The 23041-nt window shown below is 43.3% G+C and overlaps 2 non-coding genes and 1 pseudogene across 2 annotated transcripts; 2 read left to right on the top strand and 1 right to left on the bottom strand.

Annotated features, from left to right (window-relative positions):
• Nucleotides 1–794: 794 nt before the first annotated feature.
• Nucleotides 795–1520, bottom strand: LOC123462103 (annotated as a pseudogene).
• Nucleotides 1521–7946: 6426 nt separating this feature from the next.
• LOC123462368 lies at nucleotides 7947–8111 on the top strand. Its single transcript, XR_006638198.1, has one exon. It is a non-coding gene; the product is annotated as a U1 spliceosomal RNA (small nuclear RNA).
• Nucleotides 8112–22404: 14293 nt separating this feature from the next.
• LOC123462681 lies at nucleotides 22405–22568 on the top strand. Its single transcript, XR_006638462.1, has one exon. It is a non-coding gene; the product is annotated as a U1 spliceosomal RNA (small nuclear RNA).
• The last annotated feature ends 473 nt before the right edge of the window (nucleotides 22569–23041 follow it).

Here is a 23041-nt window from a genome sequence, read left to right as displayed (position 1 = left end):
CAGGGCTGGGCAGGGATTAAAGACTTGTGTGGTCACACCTGGCTTGCTTTTTTTTTTTTTTTTGGCCAGCACTGTTTTTGTCTTTTTGTTTTATTTATTTATTTGAGAGAGAAAGGCAGATAGATAGAAAATGGGTGCAGGAGGGCTTCTAAATGCTGCAAACGAACTGCATGCGCCACTTTGTGCATCTGGCTTTATGTGGGTACTGGAGAATCGAACCTGGGTCCTTTGGCTTCACCAGCAAGCGCCTTAACTGCTAAGCCATCTCTGCAGCCCTGTTTTTGTTTTGAAATAGGGTCTCTCTCTAGCCCAGGCTAACCTGGAATTCACTGTGTAGTCCCAGGCTGGCTTTAAACAGATCCTCCTACCTCTACCTCTTTTCTGGAATTAAAGGCATGTGCCACCACACTTGGCCAAACTTTTCTGTTGTTGTTGTTTTACTGGTGGGTGGGGGGGGTGTTTCTTTTGGGTTATTTATTTTATTTACTCTTTTTTGTTGTTTGTTTGTTTTTGTTTTTCGAGGTAGTCTCAGGGTAGGGTCGAACTCATAGTGCTCCTTGTATTTCTGCCTCCCCAGTGCTGGGATTAAAGGTGTGTGCCACCACACCGGCTGGCTTTTTTTTTTTTTTTAATTTAAATCGTTAAAGTCAGTTTATTAAGTTCAACAATGAAAACTATCAGAAGAATATTCTCCTGAAAAATATTTTTTTCTTAGAAAGAAAAAAGGAAAATCGTAAACCTTTCAGCACCACCACAGATGCTACGGTGGTGAAGCCTCTCTGGAATCGGGCCACTCAGTCAGAGTCGCTCGCTGGGTCGGCAGCAGGGTCGCCTGGGTCCTCATCGTCCTCCAGCTCCAAGTCGTCCGTCTCCTGGAACAAGGACTCATCCACTTCCACATTGTGTCCAGCATCCTCCAAGAACTGCATGTCACATGTGTCAAGATTATGATCTGTTTCAAACAGCTGTTTTCCACTTAACTTATTTTTGCCTGCTTATTCCTCTTCTTTCATCCGTTTCTTTTAAATTTCTAGGAGTTCTGCATCAAACTTGGCCTTCCAATTTAAGAAATTTTCAATTGTAACAGGAATGCCATGGAATAATTTCTTTTCTGCTTCTTCTGCTTCTTTGTCTTTCTGTTTCTTTTCTTCTTCTCTTCTAGTTTTTATCTGGTCTACAATTTCATTTAATTTTTCTTGCACAGCTGTCACTAGGGTGAAGATCATCACCATGCCAAGATTCTCCTCAGACTGCAATGCCAACAACTTCCAAATGTCTGAGACATCATTATCTTCTAGATTTTCCTGGCAGAATATTTCATAAAGGGGAGCTTCATCTGGATATGTCTCACTGTAGGTAAACTTAAGGGTAGTCTGGACAGTTTCTTCATTTTCTCCAGCTTCAGATGTCACTGTCATGGTGAAGCTGGGTGGATGTTCTGATAATACTGTGAACGAGTCAGGGTAGATGGCCTCCAGAGCCTCGAGCTCATTGCGCTGCTCCTCACCCTAATCCGTCATCGTGGCCGCGCTGCTGCCCATGGATCGGCCGGACTCCCTGGCCATTTTTTTTAATTGCTGTATTTTTTGAGGGAAGAACAGAGCCAAGGAAAGACACCCACACGGCTAAAGAGCTCTTCTGTGGAAGGCCTGGGGGGAAAAAGTGTGGAAAGGGAAAAGAAAGTTCAAGGAGCTCCTGCCTTGTGGGGAGCTGAAGGGAATAAAGGAGCCCATGTGGAGAGGGAAAAACTCACCCATAGCTGGGTGGTCAGAGCTGTATTGGTTTTTTTGAGTTAGGGTTTCATTCTAGTTCAGGCTGACCTGAAATTCACTATGTACATCCAGGGTGGCTTTGAACTCAAGGCAAGCCTGCCACCTGTGCCTCTCTAGTGCTGGGATTAAAGGGTGTGTGTAACTACACCCAGGTTTTTTTTTTTTTGTCGGTTTTTTTTTTTTGTTTGTTTGTTTTTGAGAGAGAGAGGAAGAATGGGCACGCCAGGGCCTTTCTTTCACCTTTCAGCAGCTGTGAACACCAGACGCGTGTGCCACCTTGTGCATGCGTGACGTTGCATGCTTGCATCACTGTGCATCTGGCTATGTGGGACCTGGAGCATGTTAACTGCTGAGCCATCTCTCCAGCCCTTTTAAACTTTTTTTTGAAAAACAATTGTATTCATTTCAATTATTTCCAAGGAGAGAGAGGGGAGAATGGGCACTCCAGGACCCCCAGCCACTGCAAATGAACTCCAGATGCATGCAACACTTTGTGTATGTGGCTTTATGTTGGTACTGGGGAATCAAACCCAGGTCATTATCCTTTGCAGGCAAGTGCCTTAAACCTGAGCCATCTCTCCAGCCCTAGTGGGTTTTTGTTGTATTTATTTATTTATTTATTTTTTTTATTGACAATGTCCATTATTATAGACAATAAACCATGGTGATTCACCACACACACTTTCCTCTTTGCAACTCCACTCTCCATCATTTTTCTTCATCCTCTCAATCAAGCTCCCTTTTATTTTGATGTCATCATCTTTTCCTCCTATGTGGAGGTCTTGTGTATGTAGTGCCAGGCACTGCGAGGTCATAGATATCCAGCCCATTTTGTGTCTGGAAGATAGTGTTTTGCTTTGAGACAGGATCTTACTGTGTAGCACCCAGACTGATCTTGAACTAGAGACCCTTTCATCAGTCTTCCTCCCACGTGCTGGAATTACAGATGTGAATTCACACATCCAACGCTGTTTTTTGAACTTTCTGTCCCCCTCTCTCTTGTTCTTCCCAGTAGAAAGGTCCCATTTTTATTTTAGTTTAGTTTAGTTTTGATTTTTCAAGGTAGGGTCTCACTCTAGCCCAGGCTGAACTGGAATTTTAAAGTTTATTTATTTATTTTTATCTGAGATAGTAAGAAAGGGAGAGAGAGAGCTAAAGATAGAGAATGGGTGCACCAGGGCTTCTAGGCACTGCAAACGAACTCCAGAGGCATGTGCCACCTTGTGCATCTGGCTAACGTGGGACCTGGAGAATCAAACCTGGGTCCTTGCAGGCAAGCACCTTGTTGCAGTCCGGTTCGCATTGCTGTTAGAAATCACCCAACCAAGAGTAGCTTCTGGGAAAAAGAGGTTTATTTTGGCTTGCAGGCTCGAGGGGAAGCTTCACGATGGCAGGGGAAAACGATGGCATGAGCAGATTGTGGACATCACCCCCTGGCCAACATAAGGTGGGACACAGCAACAGGAGAGTGTGCCAAACACTGGCGTGGGGAAACTGACTATAAAGCCCTTAAGCCCGCCCCCAACAATACACTCCCTCCAGGAGGCATTAATTCCCAAATATCCATCAGGTGGGAACCTAGCATTCAGAACACCTAAGTTTATAGGGGACACCTGAATCAAACCACCACACACCTTAATTAGGTTTGCAGGCAAGCACCTTCATTGTGAAGCCATCTCTTCCCCCATGATCTGGAGATTTAGAATTCACATAAATTGTCCAAGAAAAGTATAAAAGATGACCATTTGAAAGTGCTTTGGGCAAGAGCTAAGCAAAGAAACACTTTGGCACTGACTAATGAAGGTGTGAAGTGAGTGGCCCATGCCTAGAATAGAAAGCTAAGGCAAGATGACTGCTTGAGATTGAGGCCAGCCTGGGCTACAGAGTCTCTCTCTCCCTCTCTCTCTCTCTCTCTCTCTCTCTCTCTCTCTCTCACATACACACTAACTAATATAAACACAGGCAGAGACTCTCACATACACACTAACTAATATAAACACAGGCAGAGAGAGAGAGAGGGAGAGAGAGAGAGAGAGAGAGAGAATGGGCACACCAGGGCCTCCAACCACTGTAAACGAACACCAGATGTATGTGCCCCCATGTGCATCTGGCTTACATGGGTCCTGGAGAGTTGAACCAGGATCCTCTGGCTTTGCAGGCAAATGCCTTAACTGCTAAACCATCTCTCCAGCCCTGGGGCGCATGCTTTTAATCCAAGCACTTAGGAGGCAGAGGTAGGAGGATTGCTGTAAGTTCAAGGCCAGCCTGAGACAACATAGTGAATCCTGGGCCAGCCTGGGCTAGAGTGAGACCCTACCTTGAAAAACCAAAATTAAAAAGAAAAAGAAAAAGAAAGAAAGATAAAAAAAATATTGACTAAGGTACAAACTTAAAAGTATTATTTTTAATTTTAAGATTTTGCTTTTTATTTTTAAACAGGGTCTCACTGAGCTTCCCAGGTTGGCCTTGTACTTGCTCTGTAGCCTAGCAGACCTCTGTCTTTACGATCTCCTGCCTCAGCCTCCCAAGTACCTGGGTTATAGGCCTGTGCTTTAAGATCCAAGTAATGCTATATATTTGAGGCAAAACTCAAACTGTTTAAAATAAATTCATAAAGTGTTTTTTCTTCTTTAGGGTAACCTTCAGTTGCTGCAGAACTGCCTTGCGGTTTTAAATGGAGACACATCAGCCATGCTCCACGTTACTCTTACAAAGGGCTGCCTTCCTTCAAATCTTCTGTTTTCTTACTGATGTTAAGCATTTCTGCTCAACGGAATCAACAACCAAGCAGCTGACAGTGCGTCTCCTCTCCTCCAAAAACAGTGGGCCGTGCTGTGCGCAGGCAGGGACAGCCAGACCGTAGGATGAAACGCTGGACTGTTCACTGGGCAGCGGGCTGTCATCGAGCACGGGTCCTACCAAGAAGCCCCAAGTCAAACTTTTTTTTAAAGTAGTCTTTCTGTGTTCATTTTATACATATTAATTCTGGCTGCTACTCTTATTTACATTTAAGTTACCTCTGAAATTTAACCTTTCAGAATACAATGTCCAAACATGATAAAGATTGCCTTGAATTTTTAAATTTTTTTTTAAAAAGCATTGTATACCTTTCGTTCTGTCATGTAGCCTTGTAAAGCATCTTAGACTTATAGTTAACTAATTAACAGAGACGTTTTGTGTAAGATTTATGTCATCTTTATAATTTTGATTTCTGGAAAAGAAATGCATTAGTGTGTTTGCCTTAAACTTGTAGACTAAACCAATTATTGTAAAATAACCAGTGATGACAGTGGTAGTTTTTAACTCTGTGGTCATTGTATCACACCAAAATTTGGGGTAGTTTTACAAAATCTACTCCAACATTACGCTTTACAGCATAGGTCTTAGATTTATATATTTTTTTATTCCTTTAAAAAAAATGGCCTGTTGAACCACATTCACCAATCCCTTCAAAACAGAATGAGCTGAGCCACTGTGCACTTCATAGAAAGTGAAGCTGGGCAGAGACCAGTGACAGGTATTTGTGAAATAAAGGAGCGGCATTGCTTCTGGATTCCGTCCCTGGCTCAGCCAGTTAACTGGGAGATGTGTGTCCCTGAGCCTCTTGGAAGCCACGGCAGTGTGTGTGGAGTGAAAGAGGTCTGCTAGAAGGACAGCTCTTGTCTGTAGGAAAAAAGTAGAATATTTGAGATGAAAGTTGATATGCAAATAGTAGACTGACTGCCAGGAGTTCTGTTACAGATATGATTGGTCTTTCTAATGTGAATGAGCATCATCGTCATTCCTAGTTTAAAGTGAGATTGAATGGTTGCGCTCCTCCAGTGTCGTTTTCTAACTCTGCTGTGTTTAGAAATCACAGGGACATGGGCTGTTCACTCCTTGGATGGGTTCCTGGTTTGTTCACATTTTTCCAAACCATTCTGCAGATTGCCTGCTCCGTCTAGTTTCCATGCATCATGACTCCAGCCTTTCTCAGCTGCATGTTCTCTTCCTGCCTAATGGGCTTGGTCAGTGTTCTGTCTCTCAAACTGACATGCTCCTCATGCTGCCTAAATGTTCGTTTTTCTGTTGTTGGCTGCCATCTGTGTGTTTGTCCTTTGTGTGTGTAACCTTCATCATTACAAGTGCGCCCATGCAGCGTCCACCAGTGGGTGAGTGCAGGACCAAGAGCCCTTGCTTCCAGATTCAGGTCCAGCCCTTCACCAGCTGCCCTTGTGGCCTCAAGCAGGTTTGGGCAGACTTTCTGGACTTCTGCCTCAGTTCTCTACTCTAATGGACATGTTGACCTACCTCACAGGGGTGTTGTGAGGATTAATAAATGTTGGTACTGTGCTTTGGAAATGTGAAGGTCTGTGTAAGTGCTAAGAAACAGCAAGTCCAGAGCCAAAAGCTGGATTTATACACTGTCGTGTTTTTACAAGATACCGTCTTCTGGGGAAGGAGGTGGAACGTATCATAAATTTCATGAAAAACTTTTGGAGGCAGCACATCAGAGACTGGCAAGTGTTTCATGTAAACTTTTTTTTTTCCCCCTATGGTAGGGTATCACTCTAGCCCAGGCTGACCTAGAATTTATTATGTAGTCTCAGGGTGGCCTCAAACTCATAGCGATGTTCCTACCTCTGCCTCCCATATGCTGGGATTAAAGGCGTGTGTCGCCACACCTGGCCTGATGTATACATTACTAATTGCACTCACTACACACGGCCTTAACCCTAACAAAGACTGCAGATAATGTGCTGCTCTGTCAAGCACAGTCTGCCTGTAGCTCACTGCTGTTGAATAGTCCCTGATAGAAATAGCTGCTCTAATCCAGGCATGGTGGCATATGCCTTTAATCCCACTACTTGGGAGGTAGAAGTAGGATCACTGAGTTCAAGGCCATGGTGAGACTACATAGTAAATTCCAGGTCAGCCTGGTCTAGAGTGAGATACTACCTAAAAAAAAAATGCTCTGGGGTTGGAGAGATAGTTCAGTGGTGAAAGGAACACCCCAAGCTTGCTTGGGGAGTTCAGGCCCCCGGCACTCCTGTAAAGCCTGATGCAGTGGCTCATACATTCAAATCCCACTGTACCTACAACAATGGGAGGTAGAGTCAGAACCTTAAAGCTTGTGGGCCAGCTAGTCTGGCCTTCATAGCTTTTAACAAGAGACCCTGTCTATCTCAGAGAGGACCAACATTTCAAAGTTTTCCACTCACTTCCCCATAGGTATTTTGGAATGATAAACACCAATTTTAAAGCAAAGCTGGAGAGATGGCTTAGTGCTTAAAGGCACTTGCTTGCAATGTCGGCCCCAGTTCAATTCTCCAGTACCCCAGCCAGATGCACCAAGCTGTGCATACGTGTCAAGTTCATTTGCACTGACAAGAGCCCCTAGCATGCGTGGTGGCGCTTTAATCCCAAGCAAGAGATAGGAGGATCGCTGTGAGTTCAAGGCCAGCCTTAGACTACTAATTCATGGTGAACTCCAGGACAGCCGTGGCTAGAGCGAGATCCTACCTCGGAAGAAAGTATAACTGCATGTTGATCGCATATGGAGACAAAAGAAATTCTGTATTCAAACAGAATGCCAAATGTCTTGGGGTACAGCTGATACAGCATGGTTTTTACCAAACAGGAAGCCATGGTAAGGAGCTAAGGAATTATAAGAGGCAGAGTAGGAGGTCACCATGAGTTCGAGGCCAGCCTGAGATGACAGATTGAATTCCAGATCAGCCTGGGTGACAGTGAGACTCTACTGCTCAAAAGAAAAGAGAAAGTCCTAAGAACAGCATGAGATACTTGGCTAATCGGAAGGGTCATCGTTGTGGGGCGCCACCACGCCCTGCATTTTTTATTTATTTATTTATTTATTTTTGCTGAACACAAATCAGATCCTTGTCTGTGGGTCCACAGAAGCCGGCCAGATCCTTGTCGGGTGGGCGGGTTTTCTTGGAGGGGCGTGGTGTATGCAGATTAGGAAGAGCGCGGAGGATGCAGGTCTCCGTGGTCGCGGGCCTCCGCGTCCCGCCTGGACGAGATGAGGCGGAACGAGGGCTTTGGCGGGTGTGGAGTGAGACCAGAGCTCGGGAGTGTGCGGTGAGAAGTGGCGTGCGGACGACCTGACCGGTGGACCGTGAATTTGGAGGGCCGCGGGTGGCGTGGTGAGCGTGCGTGCGGGAAGAGCAAGTCACGCTTACTAGGCAGGGGAGATTTCATGACCTCGAAGATCGTCTTCCCAATGTGAGGCTTATGCGTTGCATTCAGGTTATGCTGACCCTTGCGATTTCCCTGGATACAGGAAACTGGGCTGTATAATTTATCCCATTGGGGTACTGCTTTCCTGCTCAGATCATGTGAATAGGCAGGTTGGTCTTAGGTACCATGAACTGCGCTCAGTTGAGGCTGGAGAAAAGCAGGTGTGCTATGCCTTGTGATGGCCGTTGTTGTTATTATTTGGGAAAAACTGAAAAATATGGCTCCTACCTAGTGCAAAAGAACTCATGCTAAACTTCTATAGGCCATCACTCCAGCCCATTGTTTTATTTTAAATTGTTATGATGTGTTGGAGAGATCAGTTAAGGCCCCTGAAACGTAAGGACCCAGGTTTAGTTCCCCACGACCCATGTAAACCAGATGCCCAAGGTAGTGCATTCATTTGGAGTTTGCATTGTCTACAGGCCCTAGCACGCCCATTCTCTCTCAAATATATATCTATATATCTATCTACATATCTACATATCTATATCTATATATCTATATCTATAAATGTTGAAGTGGCGCACGCTGTAGTCCCAACACTCCTGAGGCAGAGATGGAGTCACCCTGAGTTGGAGGACACCTGAGATGACATAATGAACTTCAGGTCAGCCTGGGTTAGAGTGAGTTCCCACCTCGACAAAAACAAAACAGTGAATTTCAGGTCAAGTTTGTGCTCTTTCCTGGTTTAGCTGTTTGAAGACAAAGTCTATTTTAGGTTAGGACGATTATGTAGTAACACAAAGGGTTAGGGTTAGTGGGTTGCAGGAATTTCTCCGTTTTATTCTCTGTGTTCCCCGTGTTCATCAGTTACCCTTGTGTACTAATGAACACTTTTAACAGTTGTGCTGTGGTCGGGGTAGTAAGTCGCCTATTTTAACTTATTTTATTAAGATCTCAATTTATAACCTATGTATACATAATCAAACACAGATAAAGAGAGAACGGGCATGACAAAGCCACTTTGTGTATCAGGCTTTTAGGTGAGCAGTGGGAAATTGTGATGACACAGACTAAAGGCCTGTGCTACCCCACCAGGCTTCAAGCATTACTTTGTTTGTTTAATCTTTTTGTTGCTTGCACTCTTCTTGTCCCTTTTTTTTTTTTTATTGTTTGTTTTCTTATTTCGAGATAAGGTCTCACTCTAGCCCAGGCTGACGTGGAATTCACTATATAGGCTAAGGATGTTTTCAAATTTATGGCAATCCTTCTACCTCTGCCTCCCAACTACTGGGATTAAAGGCATGCACCACCATACCTGGCCTTGTCCCTCATTTTGCATAAAAGTCTGCTGAGGGGCAAATTCACCACTTCAGTCTCAAGCCTTAAAGGGCCTTGCAATCTCTTCACTGCTTGACCCCAATAAAGCAGTTTGTAGCCATTTGCTGTGTGGTTTCATGTCTCATTCATGTCACCCTAGTTGGTTCTGATCAACTCAGATCTAACAAGGCGTACAGTGAGTTCAGGACCACCCTGGGCTACAGAGTGAGTTCCAGACCAGCCTGGGCTGGAGTGAGACCCTACCTCATGCCAAAAAAAAAAAAAAAAAAAAAAAGCCTTTGTGTGGCTGGGAGGCCATAGACTCTAGAAAAGAAGCTATAATTGATGTTTGGCTGAATGGATACGGTATGCCTATCAAACTGCTTTCTCTAATGTTTTATTTATTTATTCATTCATTTCAGAGAGATTGACAGAGACAGAGAATTAATGGGCATGCCAGGGCCTCTTAGCCACTGCAAGCAAACTCCAGACACATAAACCGCCTTGTGCATGGGAATTGAACCTGGGTCCTTAGGCTTTGCAGGCAAGCACTTTAACTGCTAAGCCATCTCTTCAGCCCCAAACTGCTTTCTAAATATTCATTTTTTATTATATATCAAATATTAGTGCTGCTTCCAGCTCTGGTCAGTTTATTTGTGTAATTGGCAACAATTCCTGGGGAGACTCCAAACACGGTAAAGTCCTGAAAAGAAGTGACTGTGGGCCGGGTGTGGTGGTGCACACCTTCAATCCCAGCACTTGGGAGGCAGAGGTAGAAGGATCGCAGTGAGTTCAAGGCCACCCTGAGACTACATTGTGAATTGCAGGTCAGCCTTGGCTACAGTGAGACCTTCCCTCGAAAAGTCAAAAATAAATAAAATAAAACTAAGGCCTGGCATGGTTGTACATGCCTTTATTCCCAGAATTTGGGATTAAAGGGGTGCGCACCACGTCCATCTGAAACTATGATTGAATCTCTGACTAAGGAAAGCCTCCCCAGAGGTAAACCGACACAGCCGAATACCTGCAGAGCTGTTGGTCTCAACGTGGATCTTGTTAGAAAATCTTCCCACTCCTGCTAAGGCTGGACCGAAAAGGGAACAAAATGTAACTCAACAGGAAGGGAACAAGGAAATAGAGCCTTAAGATAATACAACTACCAGTAGCTAAATACTTCTGTTCATTAGCAGACCAGGGCAGGGTGAAAACGCAATCCTCTACTACCACAAATTATGCAGTTGAGTTTAGATGGCAGTGACCTTGGGATGACTCAGGAGACACCATGACACAGAGAAGTGACAGGGGAGTGCTCAGCACTGAAATATCTCAATCACACCTTCCATGGTTCAGGGTCCATTGTGGAAGAGGTGTCGGAAAGAATGTAAGAGCCAAAGGAAGGGCAGGACTCCTTACAGCGTGCTCCTCCAGACACAAAATGGCCTAGATATCCATGACCTCACAGTGCCTGACACTACTTGCACAAGACCATCATAACAGGAAGAAAAGATCATGACATCAAAATAAAAGAGACTGAGAGGGGGAAGGGATATGATGGAGAGTGGAGTTTGAAGGGGGAAAGTGGGGGGAGGGAGGGGCTTACCATAGTGCCCCAGCCAGCAGGGAGTTAAACAAGGACCCGAGGGGAAATTAACCTGGATGAGAGACAAGAGACACAAAGAAGGAGACCAAGTCTAGAGTCTGATCCAAGTCTCAAATTTATTCAGGCAAGCACACGCTTATATACAGGAAACAAAACTTTCTCAACAATGCCTATGTGCCTAAAGTCTGATCCACAAATGCTTCTGTATCTGAAGTCTGTTCACCAAGGCCGTACGATAAGGCGTCTGTGCCCGGAGATCCAAGACCAGCTGCAGTTCACACGGTCAACGAGCAGCTACAGCTCCCGACATCTCCCCCTTCTTTTTTTTTTTTTTAATAGTTTTTGTTCATTTTTTATTTATTTATTTGAGAGCAACAGACACAGAGAGAAAGACAGATAGAGGGAGAGAGAGAGAATGGGCGCGCCAGGGCTTCCAGCCTCTGCAAACGAACTCCAGACGTGTGCGCCCCCTTGTGCATCTGGCTAACGTGGGACCTGGGGAACCGAGCCTCGAACCGGGGTCCATAGGCTTCACAGGCAAGCGCTTAACTGCTAAGCCATCTCTCCAGCTCTCCCCCTTCTTTATTTATTAAAAGAAGCATCTGTACCTGTCTTAGGTTGTCAGGGGCAGAAGAACATCCTTACCCTTCATTGGACGAACATACTATCCTTCAATATGTGCCCTGTCTGAGGTTGGTTACGTCCTCCCCAGAGCTTACCCATCTCTGGCTACCATCCAGACAAAATTCAGGGAGAAATAAGATGAAGTCTGAGGGAGCCAAGGACATGCTCTATATTGCATACCTCTGACCTCTGTGCGAACATTCACAATAGACTTCATTAGACATTTGAAGAAAATAGGCAATAGGCATAAGAGAAGCAGAAGGCAAACTCCCACAGCTGCAAAGCTGCCTATCTATGAACCAAAAGAGTTCCAACCAGGCAACACAGACTAAATTCCAGCAAGTAAATCATTAGCAGCCTTGGTGGCATCAAAATCAAGATGGCTGTTCTGTATAGCTAGAATTTCTGAATGTAAACTAACCAAATGTAATGAAATGTTACCATGGTGACAAATTTCTTCCAAGTGCATTTTGACCTTTACTCAATTTTCATAACTAGCATTGTAAGTTTTAGAGGTGATGCAGATCCATTGGTAATCTGTATGGCATTCCAATCAAGCTCTGTAATTTTATTTGAGGAACTTTAAACAAATTTATTTTAAGCAAACTTTATGACCACAGGAACACATGGTGTAGACAGTCTATTCCCCCTGTATTTCTCCCTCTCATGAGAAGACACTCTAACTGCTTTAGGGGACTGGGTCGAAGACATCAGATAGATCATTTACTATTTCCTGCTGAATGGGACACAAAGTGAGGACTTGTTGCAGTTAGAGAGTCTCTCTCAGAGAGGGGAACTACTTTAATGGACCCAGAGTGTAGGCAGATAGTCTTGAAAGAGAACAGTGGAAAGAAAGAATAAAAGTAAGGAGTTAATGAGAAGTGAGCACACAGCAAACTGGTCTTTTTGGAGGTCAAGGGAATCCAGGTAGACAGGCTTGGATCATCTCAGGACCAGCTGAGGATGAGATGCTGAGATTTTCTTTCAGAACTGTTCATTAAATGGCACAGTAGTATTTAACATGGCTTGTAAAACAGATGCGATGTTAGCAGCATTATCAGAAACATATACACAACATTTAATCTTGATAATAAAGAGTTATTGGGTGCTATTAAAGGCTATACAAATATATTTTTTGGTCTCAGAACTTATTTATATATTTTACATTTGAAAATAACCCTTTGAACATCTATAGTTGTTTTTCTTTATTATAGAATTAGAACTATGGGGAAAAGATGTCTTAATTTTTGTTTGTTTCCCCTCTTCAAAAGCTCTTGTGTTACTTAGTAGGCCATTCATATATTTAAGGTATTTTTTATCTTTGGTTATACATTTCTCTCTGAGTGTTTAAGACCATGCAGATAGCCAAAAGTTAATTAAGGGTTAATTTTGGAGGTCATTAATGGCTCTCCAAACAGACATTAGGGACACAGGAGTAGCCCCATAGCTTATTGGTGTCTTTTGCCTGTTAGGATGAGTCAGGGCCATGCTGGCCAAGTAGTTTTCCCTTCTTTGGGAAGTAAGGAGGACTGACTGCTCCTCAATTGTGACTCTCCTGTTTCACATTGTACACCAGTTTTGTTTGGGTCTCCATATCCTCCGTGCTCAGGAAGACAGGTGACATACCAGGGGGCCAGTGTAGAAGTGTCCCATCATCTCCAGTGGCCTCATGACATGTGACCAAAGGCCAAAATATTGACACTTTTTACTCCGACGATTCCAACTGGCTTTGGCTTCTACATAGGTGATTAACACACTTAGAAAGGAAGTTACACCAGCCTGGATGTATGTACATATACAGCACATTTAATTACTGAAATAGACATAGTTAAAGAATGGCATAAGGGCTTCTAAAATCATTCTGTCCTATCTTTAACATTTTTGTTGTACTGTGGCAGCATAAGCCATATATCTGAGGTATAGAGAGTAGGCACATCTTACATTTAAAATATCTAACATTTATAAATATAGGCAGAACCCGTTACCAGTCTTGAAAACAGTACCAGTTGATTTATACATTTAAATAATTTGATCGAGAAACTGTCAGAAAAGGACAAGTAAGACAGTATAAAGTTTTAGCACCTGTGTGAAAATATCTTTGATTAGTTCAGATACCTGTGTGGGTACAAATTACCAGAGAACATTGGAAACAGAACCATGGAGCTTGAATTTTTTTTTTTTTTTAAGATGAGGACCATTGTTTGAGCATGAGGCTGTACCCTAAAGTAGGGAATATAACTTAAGGGTTGATTTTGTTATAAGCACTGGAGTTAAGATGCTAAAAATTGAGACAGTTACTTTACATACAATAGAGTAGACTCTGGTCTTTTCTGAGCCAAAACAGCTAGCTAAATATTAATATAACCCTTGATAAAACTTTTTGAAAGAAAAAACATTGTTTGACAACCAATGATTTTGGCTTAAACTTGATAGTTATTGATTTCATGTACCACAGAAATTTTTATTAATATAAAACAATTTTATGTTTTACTCATGACTTACATTTGAGAAAGCTTAAGCAAGCTATCCCAACATATTTTAGCCTGAAAATTTCTTCTTTTCTTTACATCCGCACACCTTTATTTACATACTTTAATATTCTGATTTAAGTACCACTCAAAATGCATTTTTAACAAGCACTCTATGTCCCAGCATCAAAAAATTCCTTCTCAGTTCCTTCCTTTAATTAATCTCACCCCATCATTAACCATCTTTCTTTTAAGGCTATTAAAACATTACACCAAATTGATTAATCCTATTACTAAAAAGAAAGTAGTCCTTCTAGGTAACAGGATATTACAGTCGTTTTAAAAATATCTGACAAGTTATAAGTTACCTCTTCAGAGGGAGTTGTGTTGTTTTTATTTATTTTTTAATTTTTGTGTTCATTTTTATTTATTCATTTGAGAGTGATAGAGACAGAAAGAGGCATATATATATATATATATATATATATATATATATATATATATATATGTATATGTATATGTATATGTATATGTATATGTATATGTATATGTATATGTATATATATATGGAGAGAGAGAGAGAGATTGAATGGGCACACCAGGGCTCCCATCCACTGCAAACGAACTCCAGACACGTGCGCCACCTTGTGCATCTGGATAATATGGGTCCTGGAGAATCGAGCCTTGAACCGGGGTTCTTAGGCTTCACAGGCAAGCACTTAACCGCTAAGCCATCTCTCCAGCCCTGTGTTGTTTTTATCAATCCTCTATATACAGTGAAGTTGATCTAGAACAAATATGGCAAATTCACTCCTGCAAAAGACATTTAACTTTTCCTTTTTAATTTCTATGCTTAGGTCTTTGATTTCCTTGAAATGGCTCTCTAGAAGAGAAAGGGGTGTCACCTGCATCCATCTCATCTCTTTAGTTAACAGTCACAAGCATGACTACTAGCAGGCACAATGAGCACACATAGACACAGACACCCTGTGGTAGTTTGATTCAGGTGTCCCCCATAAACTTAGGTGTTGTGAATGCTAGCTCCCCAGCTGATGGATCTTTGGGAATTAATGCCTCCTGGAGGGAGTGTATTGTTGGGAGTGGGTTATGGGTATTAAAGCCAGTTTCCCCTTGCCAGTGTTAGGCACACCCTGCTGTTGCTGTGGTCCATCTTATATTGGCCAGGGGTGATGTCCACCCTCTGCTCATGCCATTGTTTTCCCCTGCCATCGTGGAGCTTCCCCTCGAGCCTGTAAGTCAAAAGAAAACTCTTTCCCAGAAGCTGATCTTGGTTGGGTGATTTCTACCAGCAATGCGAAACGGACTGCAACACACCCACACATAAAAAGAACAAATCCTCCTGACAAAATAAAAAAAATTTGCTTAAAGAACTTGAAGCAATCTCAATTCCTTGTGCTTTTAAAATATCTTTTACTATGGCAATTAGCTCCTTTTTACTCTTTGCTCAATCTTTTCTCTTAACCTGTGTTTCTTGTGTCTTGAGAGAAGTCTTAAGCCCTTCAACAATTTGTGCTTACTTAATGTTTATCCCATAATCGCGTCGCTTTTCTTACCTTTCCGGATCCATGTGACAGGCGGGCACTCCTGTGGTGATCTGCAGGCAGATCTTCACTCACCAGTGAGGTGGCGGTCCAATGTTGGGGATGGCCATCCACTCGGCCAGCGGGGAGTTTAAAAAGAGCCCGAGGGGAAATTAACCTGGATGAGAGACCAGAGACACAAAGAAGGAGACCAAGTCTAGAGTCTGATCAAGGTCTCAAATTTATTCAGGCAAGCACAAGCTTATGTACAGAAAACAAAATTCTCAACAATGCCTACATGCCTAAAGTCTGCTCCACAAATGCCTCTGTGTCTGAAGTCTGTTCACCAAGGCCGTAGGATAAGGCATCTGTGCCCGGAGATCCAAGACCAGCTGCAGTTCACACGGTCAAAGAGCAGCTACAGCTCCCAACACCATAGGATTGTTTACAATAATGGAAGTTGTCAATAAAAAGAAAGACAGACAGACAGACAGAAAGAACAGGGCACCTACTTGTTTTAATGGCTGTGTGCTCATGTCATTTTAGTGTCCCCACGGAAATGTATAGCGGCATCTCATCTGTCCTTGGATCGAGCCACTCCCACTCTCCTGTTTTCCTTGTGTAGTAAACGCTTTAGCAGTTGACTTGGCAAGTTGTGGTTTGGTCAGAGTAGTCTTATTTTGGGGGTAGGGGACTTCAAGGTAGGGTCTCCCTGACTAGCCCAGGCTCTCCTGAAATTCACCATGTAGTCTAGGGGGTGGTCTGGAACTCACAGAGATCCACCTACCTCTGCCTCCCCATTGCTAGGATTCTACACATTAAAAAAAAAAAAAAACATTTAATGGAAGGAGGATGAAGCCTATAAATAAAACCGGAATAATTTCTAACAGTGCAAACAATTAACAGTAGTAACCACGACTGGTTTAGACCCCAGTATTAGTAAGGGGGTTGTGTCTGTGCTGTAGAAAGCTGGGTCATGCCAGGTACGGGGGTACAGACGTAGCGTGTGGCACTTGGGAGGTGGACTGAAGAGGACCAGGCTTTAGAGTCTAGTTTGGGGATCAGAAAATAAATTGATGTGTGTGTGTGTGTGTGTGTGTGTGTGTGTGTATTTTTTCTGTTGTGGTTATTGTTGTTTGGTTGGTTTTGGTTTGAGTTTTGTGCCCTGTTTTTCCACGTCAACTACAGTGGAGTCTGCGTGACCTGTTCACCAGGCTGAGGCGAAAGCTTCAAGGAAGAAAGCCTCCTGGAAGGACGTGCATTTTCCAGGTTTGTAGTGCCTTTTGCTGCTGTCTAATAGCTGTTTTCTTCATTACTACTGCTCTGTTCCTGACACATGACAGCAGCATGATGTTCTTTCACAATTTAGTAAAAATGAGATATGGAAGTTTCCAAAAATTGAGTCACCTGATGGTGTGATGCTTCCTCCGGTTACCCCGCTGTCCTTCCAAGCCACAGTCAGAATTCCCAGGACCAGAACCAATCGATGAACCATTACCTTATACAGGAGTGTATGGTAATGGGAATATGCTAGTAAACAATGGTGGGAAGCTTGTTTCTTGATACTCTTTAACTTTTGTGGACAGACTTGCTAGGTCGAGGCCATCTTAATGCTTGCTTATGAAAGCACAAAGAGAAAGCATTAGGAAACAACTGGGATCCAATTATGAAAAGGCAGGATTTGATACACCTCCATTTTTATGGCATGGTTCAAGAAAGAAAACATATTAGAGTTATGAAGTCGCCCTATTACTTGATGCTTGAAGCAGGCTGTTCATAAAAATTGTACCGCATGAATAAACACAGGCTAAGCTTATGCAGCTGGAATTGTATATAACCTGATGCTCGACTTCAGTAAAACACACTCAGATACATTAACCTTGCGTGTGTGTCTGTCACTTTGCTGACTCCTTGCCCACCTCCCAAGGCCCTGTTTTCCCTCGGACTGGTGGTCCCGGCTTTGCCAGTCAGCGGCACTGTTTATCCTCTTCAATGACAGGATACAGTAGAAAGATTCTGCCTGGAAGTTTTCCTTTTCAGTTTGGTTCATTTTCAGTGTTAGTAATTTACATAGTTGTTTGATTCATCTGCCTAAAGAATAATCCTACAGGAGAGTATTAAAGCACAAGACACCTATTATTCCTTCAAAATCTGCATTGTTTCAAATTTTACATTCTATTCACAGTATGTCAGCAGTTCTTGACTATTAAGCAGAAACACAAATGGACAAGGCTCTTCTAAAATGCAGATGTGCATAGCTAGAGCATAGTGGTAGTGGATGGGATGTAGGTAATGAGGGAAGGAGAGAAAGCAACTGTTCGTGTGCTCAGAATGTGGCTCAAGTCTTTGGATCTAAAAACAAGTTCCTTGGACTGGAGAAGATGGCTTAGCGGTTCCCACACTTGCCTGCAAAGCCAAAGGACTCTGGTTCGATCCTCCAGGACCGACATAAACCAGATAAGGGATGTATGCATATGGAGTTCATTTGTAGGGGCCCTGGCATGCCCAGTCTCTCTACCTCTTTCTCAAATAATATAAATATTAAATAAATAAATAAATAAATAAATAAATAAGTTGGCTATTACAGTTTCTCTCAAATTGGATTTGAAAAGCCCCAATCCAGATTGGAAACTACAGTTATGCTACGAAATATCTGGCATAATTGACCAAAGCAGTCAGAGGATGAAGGATGAATTTATCTCCCATTCAGCTGCACTTTGTAGCACTGAAAGCCCGAATACTGTTGGAACGAAATGTAGAAGAAAAGAGAAATTATAAACACTCAAATAGCTTCAAATATACATACTGCACACATAAAAAGGAAAGAACAGGGGCTGGAGAGCTGGCTTAGCCGTTAAGCTCTTGCCTGTGAAGCCTAAGGACCCCCGCTCAAGGCTCCATTCCCCAGGACCCACGTAAGCCATATGCACAAGGGGGTGCATGCCTCTGGAGTTCGTTTGCAGTGGCCAGGAAGCCCTGGCGTGCCCATTCTTTCAATCTCTCTCTCCTCCTCTCTGTCACTCTCAAATAAATAAATAAAAATAAAAAAGAAATAATAGTTATTTTAATATGCCTCATATTGAAGAACTTCTTAGCCAACTTCAGCTTCATGCAGTGAGTTCTTACATGTAATCAAAATGTTTATTTCCTCTTCCCTTACTCCATATTTCCGGTACTCAATCTGAGAAGCCAGATTTTATTTGTATTTATTTATTTTGTGGTCTCAGAGCTTGAACCCAGGGATTTGTCCATGCTAGACAAGGCTATGCTTGCCAGTTAACCCTTGAGGTCTGTCTACCATATGTTTCAGGGCCTCCTTTGGGGATGACATCCCAGACCACTGCCACAGCTGAGAGCTCCAACCCTGCCAGTCCCTGTAGTGCTGAGAGACAGAGACCAAAACACTGCTGGGGGAGGGGTGTGCACACCCACCCGGCTTCTCTGCAGCCCCTGGGTTGCAAGCTCCTGCCTCCAAAGAAGTCTGAAAGTCAAAAGTGTAGAAAAAGATACACCAGTCAAAATAATAACGGGGAAAAGCCAGGTGTTGCTGGGAGGTCATAATTCTAGAACAGAGGCTACTGCTGATGGTTGATTAAATAGCTATATTGTGCCCATCAAACTGCTTTCTAAATATTCATTTTTATTACATATGACATATTGGTGCTGCTTCCAGCTCTGGTAAGACAAGTTTCTTTTTGTAGATGGCAGCAATAACTGGGGAGACTCAAAACATGGTAAAGTCCTGAAAAGAAGTGACTGTGGAGTGCTCGGCTCTGAAGGGGACATTTCTCTCACACCATCCAAAGCTTGGGGAACATCGTGGAGGAAGAGGTGGACAGAATATAATTTCCAGAAGGTGGGGAGCAGGTCTGCAGGATGCTGTTTTGTGGACAAGACGATGGCAGCTGTGCTCATGGGCTCACAAGAGCTGTCATTATCTCCACAAACCCTATACAAGATTAGTCTCATGTCAGGCTAGTGGAGCATGCCTTTAATCCCAGGAGGCAGAGATAGGAGGATGGCTGTGAGTTTGAAGCCACCCTGAGACTACATAGTGGATTCCAGGTCAGCCTGGGCTACAGTGAGAACCTACCTAGAAAAAACAAAAACAAGCACAACAACAAGATTGGGTCCATAATATTCCACCATGGAGGGCTCAGCAAGCCCCCAACCCTCCCTGGGGAGATACTGTTGATTAATGATCCTGGGGAGAGGAAGCCATTCTTTTCAGTGGTAGAGCCACTGGGAACTTGCCTATGTCCTGGAGATATTCCCAACCATGCTCATGATAGCCACACTAATTAAACTCAGTGGGTCACATGGAGGGAAGGGGGAGAGGGAAGAGGAAGGAGATGAATGGGAGTGCAAGAAAGAAAGAAGGAAGGGGGAGAAGGAGGGAGGGAGGAAGGGAAAGAGGCTGGCAGGCAGGCAGGCAGGAAGACAGAAGGAGGGAAAATAGAAAGAAAAAGATAGCAAAGCAGAGTAGGACTCGTTGGGAAGGTGAAGGGATTCACCAGTAGAGCATCAAGAGAAGGTAATGTGGGGTGAATATGATTAAAAAAAAATACATTATAGGGCTGGAGAGATGGCACTTGCCTACAAAGTCAAAGGTACCGGGTTGGATTCCCCAGGAACCACATAAGCCAGAGATGTACAAGGTGGCACATACCTCTGGAGTACCTTTGCAGTGGCTGAATGCCCTGGCGCACCCATTCTTTCTGTCTCTCTCTGAAATAAGTAAAATAAATAAAAATTTAAAAACTACATCATAATATGATGGAGAGTTAAGAGTGGATTGGTTCCTGCTGGATCTGAGCTGATAACCTTCTCCATGTAGACCAGCTGACAGAAAGCTGGAAGAAGCCATTGTGCATGCAGTTCAATGGGAGTAAGAGAAATTACCAGTGAAGACACTCAACAGTGGACACTGCAAACCTTATATTTGGCCAGCCAGGCCAAATAAGCCAACGGGTGCAATAGTGGCACATTTGTTATGGGGGAATCCAACTGCCCTCTAATTGGACTGGAGGACCGCTCCATGGGAGGGAATACATCCCTGATACTGAAAACTTAAAACAGGGCTAGTCATAAGCCCTAAAGTTGTAATGTCTGCTGTTGTCTGGCCAAATGTACATACTATGCTTCTCAAACTGCCCAGTAAGTACTTCTGTTAATGTTCACACCCTTATATTAATGCTACTCTCACTTTTGGTTAAGAATCTTCTCTTTTCAGGTGGCAGTGACCTTGGGACGACTCAAAAGGTATCATGGTGATGGAAAGAAATGACTGCAGTGCTCAGTACTGCAATATCTCAATCACACCTTCCAAGGCTCAGGGTCTAATGCGGAAGAGGTGGCAGAAAGAATGTAAGAGCCAAAGGAAGGGCAGGACTCCATACAACATGCTCCCTCCAGGCACAAAATGGCTTGGATATTCATGGCCTCACAGTGCCTGACACTACCTGCATAAGACCATCATAAGAGGAGGAAAAGATCATGACATCAAAAGTAAAAGAGAGACTGATTGAGATGGGGAGGGGTATGATGGAGAATGGAGTTTCAAAGGGGTAAGTGGGGGGAGGAAGGGTATTACCATGGGGTATTTTTTATAATTGTGGAAGTTGTTAATAATAAAATAAAAAATAAAAAACAATAAAAGTGATACAAATAGAAAAGGAAGAAGTAATATTAGCATTACTTGCAGAGGACAAGATCTTATACTTAAAAGATGCTAGAGATTTCCCCAAAAAATATTTAGATCTGATAAAAACCTTCATGAACGTAGTAGGATACAATATTAACATACAAAAATCAGTAGATCTCTGCATGCCAATAATAGAAGTGTTAAGAAAAAATCAGGAAGGTAAACTATTCACAATAGCTTCAAAAATGCTTAGAAATAAATCTAATTAAGGAGTTCTTTTAAAGAAACCTCTACAGAGAAGACTTTTGCTTTTTGAAGTAGGGTCTTGCTCTAGTCCAGGCTAACCTGGAATTTACTTGGTAGTCTCAGAGTTGCCTTGAACTCATGGCTATCCTCCTACCTCTGCATCCCAAGTGCTGGAATTAAAGGCATGCTCCACCACACCTGACTCAGCTTACTATTAAAATTAAATTGTTGGGCTGGAGGGATAGCTTAGTAGTTAAGGTGTTTGCCTGCAAAGGCAAAGAAGCCAGGTTCAGTTCCCCCAGGACACATGTTAGCCAGATGCACAAGGGGGCGCATGTGTCTGGAGTTCATCTGCAGTGGCTGGAGGCGCTGTCGCACCCATTCTCTCTCTCTCTCCCTCTTTCTCTGTCAAATAAATAAATAATACTAAATATATTAAAAATAAAATTGTTATCAAAAAAGAGTGGATGTGTGAAGGGTAAAGTGGGAGGGGGAGGGAATTATCATGATTGATTGCCTATAATTATGGAAGTTGTCAATAAAAAACCTACAAAAATACATCACAGGGGCTGGAGAGATGGCTTCGTTGTTAAGGTGCATGACTGTGAAGCCTAATGACCCAGGTTTGATTCTCCAGGCCCCATGTAAGCCAGATGCACATAGTGGGACATGCATGTGGAGTTCCTCTGCAGTGGCTAGAGGCCATGCCCTGCCCATTCTGTCTCCCCACCCTCCATAAAAACACAAAAATAAAATCTTAAAAAATAAATAACTAAATAATATAAAATAAATTAACTAGAAGTCAGAATGGACTTCTCTGTCAGGTGGAAAGTTGATATCCAGGGAAGGAGGAAAAGAGTCCAGAAAGGTGAGCAGAGCGCGTGTGGTATGCAGATAAGCGCACACTGGGGCTTCCATCCTGTGCGTCTGGGCTGCCCTGTCCCGCGTGGTCACTACTGGATGACTTCCCCCAGGACATGGTCACAGCGCGGTGCTGGATGACCAAGTCATACCTACCTGGTAGGGGAGGAACCATGATCACCAAGGTGGTTTTCCCAACGCAAGCCCTATCAATTGTCCTTCGGATGTGCTGACCCCTGCGATTTCCCCAAATGCGGGAAATTTGACTGCACAGTTTGTGGTAGTGGGGGACAGCGATCGTGCTCTTCCCCGTTCTCAGGGTGCAGAATTGGAGTTGAAAGTACCGTATTTTTCCCTGGGCTTCATTCTGGCCTTTAATTTTGTTTGTAGTATTTGGTTATCTCTTAGCTCATGGTTATCTTACTACCTCTACCTTGTGTCACAGAAGTTTTTCTAGGTAATTTATGCTGTTGGGTCTCAGTGTGTACTATTGTTAGGTCAGGACAAAATGGAGTCACCAAGGACAGCAGGATGGTGACAGGCACTACCTTGCCTAACAATGCCCCAGGTGCCCCAGGTCTAAACTTCCTGCCCCTTATCTCCCACCTGGTCACTTCTGGTCTCACACCCTATGGCTATGCAAAGAACAAAGGATTCCCTTCCCTTCCTCACCTTCCCCCAACTGAAGAGCTCTATATAGCGCACTATCTGTCATATTAAAGTTGACTGGTCTGCTCTTGAGGGTCAGTCCTGGCAATTCGTGTCTCTCCCCTCCCCGCTTCCCC

This window comes from Jaculus jaculus, chromosome 7, assembly GCF_020740685.1.
Source record: "Jaculus jaculus isolate mJacJac1 chromosome 7, mJacJac1.mat.Y.cur, whole genome shotgun sequence".
NCBI classification, from domain to species: domain Eukaryota; kingdom Metazoa; phylum Chordata; class Mammalia; order Rodentia; family Dipodidae; genus Jaculus; species Jaculus jaculus.
The sequence above is the reverse complement of the archived record's forward strand: the minus strand, read 5'-3'. Positions and strand labels throughout refer to the sequence as shown.